Genomic DNA, 2546 nt, shown 5'->3' with positions numbered 1-2546 from the left:
CTTCATGGCCCCTGGAGTTAGAGGACTTACCTCTTTGCACCTGGGATCAGGAGACCTCATTTCCTCGAGGACATGCACACTCAGACGTAAATCTTGAGTGTGGGTTCCTTTCTGGGGTCCAGGGCTGTTGTTAGCCACCAGGAAAGACAGTGCTCTCCATGCTGAGTGGAGCCATTTTTGCCAGGAAAGGGAGCCCATGGTCACGCCTTGTGCAAAGCATCCCACGCCAGGGGCTCCCATCCCTACATTCCTGTCCTGAAAGGAAGCCACTCAGAGGCAAGGTGGGTCCAACCACCTCCCATGTGTTCACTCAGCACTGTGTTCTGGCATCACCCCAGTTAACAGTCCTGATGGGATTGGATGTGGCTCAGAATGTCACCCTCATGAGCTCTACCCTGCTACAGCTGCAGTTCTGCAGTGGGAGAAACTCAAAACCTCGAAACACATGCACATGAAAGAAAAGAGCAAGAGCCAGAGCCCAAACAGGCCAGGTGTGGCAAAGACAGCTGGAGTGCCTAGGTTGGGACTCAGAATTATGTCAGTGGGGTGGCATTGCTGCTGGCACCAGCATGATAACAGAGAGCCAGTCCTGCTCAATTTGGGGAGCAGTGTGTTGGGGAAGGCAGCAGAAATTGAGAGGCAGGATTGAGTTTGGACCTAGGAGGAGGTTGGGTAAAAGGCCAGTGTGGGTTGGAGGGCCTGGGCAGATAGAGAGAGGCCAGGGCACACCCCAAAGCCTGGAGACTGCACTTGATGTCCAGGGTTGTGAAACACTGCCTCCCCTCTTACTCACAACTGAGAGCAAGAGGCATTGATGAGTTCAGTTTGTGTGCAGCTGCATCCAAGGTGGCTCGGCTAGGTACCTCTGTTTCCTTGACTCAGGAGGCTGGGAGTCCAGGCTCCACTGAGTCTCAGCTGGGAGGATCAGAATCTGAGTTTATGCCTGTGTTCCTAGTAGGATCCATGTTGGCTGAGCCTCAGTGTTTTTGTAATGAGAGGATGGGTGACTGTCATGTCTTTATCACAGGACACACTTGCTAAATGGATTTGTTTGCTCTGAGGAGGAAAGAGAGGGGGGAGTGGTGCTGGAGACAGGGATGCAGACAGGGGTCATGGACTTGGCATAACTCGGTCTTGGAGATGATATCCCATCACCTGTACCCACTTCAATTCCCATGAATCAGGAGGATGAGCCCCCTTGAGGTGAGGGGTGAACCGGTTCTGGGCAGCAGGATGCTGTGGTACCTCGGAGTCTCTGTGAGACCCCAACACTAGACACACTTGGCCCTTTTGAAATCTTAGGAGAAGCTTTGGGAAGTTGTATGGCAGAGGGGAGCAGCCTCTGCATCTCAGTGCCCTCCAACTTGCCATGGTGTAGAGAGGGAACTGCAGCCAGGATAGGACGGACATTGGCCACGGCCCTGTGTGGGACACAGGCGTGATTGAGTTAGGGTGCATTATTTTTCTCTCTCCTTCTTCTGATTGTCCCATCTCTACATTTGTGGTTTAGCCACCTGTGAGTCCCATCTCTGGTTTCAGAGAGAATAGAGGGTGTTATGGGCCAATAGACACAATAAACCCTAGAGATTAGATGCTACCTTACTTTCCAGAAAAGATTGGGCACACCATGAGTTGCACAATGATGGGACCAGGGTCCAAAAGCTGCTGAGAGGGAAGGACTGGTTGTGAATGCATTTTTGAAGGCTCCAAGCTGGAACTCTAGTGGCACCAAGCAGGGCAGATGCTGGTGGGGATGTTTGGGTAGTTGTTGGTGAACACATGCACACCTGAGATGGGTAGGCATGGAGGAGAAATCAGCAGCCCACAGGGCTTTTGAAAGTGGTCTTATGTGAAAAGAGGCTCAGGTATGGGCACAGGAAATGACATCATTGCCTTGACAATGGATCAAACAGAACATGGAACCCTGGTATCCAGGCACCCACTTCACTGACCAAGCCATCCGAGCTCATTTGGTTGGAGAAACTGGAGTGAGAAGGATGTTCCCCTGTCCTTGCAAACAATGCCGAGCCTCAGGCTCCCAGGAATCTCAGGGGGGCCAAGTAGCCCTTTTGTGGATACACTGGGTGAGGCTTCATCTTAGACGCCAGATCCTCTGGCGATTGTCGCAAAGGAGCACAAGAGTAACAGTGAGTAGGACAGGGCAGGTGAGCCCAGCAGGCCCTCTAGTCTGATCCCTGATGAATGGCCCAGGACTCCTATTCTGACTGTGTGTGTGTGTGTGTGTGTGTGTGTGTGTGTGTGTGTGTGTGTGTACTGATGGGAACTGTCCCATTGTGCTTTGACTCTAGTGTATTGGCACAAGTCATTTTTCTGTTTGTCACCATTTCCATTCTGAACCCACCATTCTTGGTCCCAACCCAGGGTGAAAATGATCAGAACACGGAGGAGCCCTTCAGCATACAAAGCCTTGAACCTTACAGGCAGGACCAGCTTAGGAATGAGCTCCTGCCTGACATTGGTGGGAGGAACCTACATTTCAGCAGCAACATGGGGTTAATCTCCTGGGATTTCATCCCCACCCAGCA

This window comes from Ictidomys tridecemlineatus, unplaced genomic scaffold, assembly GCF_052094955.1.
Source record: "Ictidomys tridecemlineatus isolate mIctTri1 unplaced genomic scaffold, mIctTri1.hap1 Scaffold_40, whole genome shotgun sequence".
Taxonomy (NCBI): domain Eukaryota; kingdom Metazoa; phylum Chordata; class Mammalia; order Rodentia; family Sciuridae; genus Ictidomys; species Ictidomys tridecemlineatus.
The sequence above is the reverse complement of the archived record's forward strand: the minus strand, read 5'-3'. Positions refer to the sequence as shown.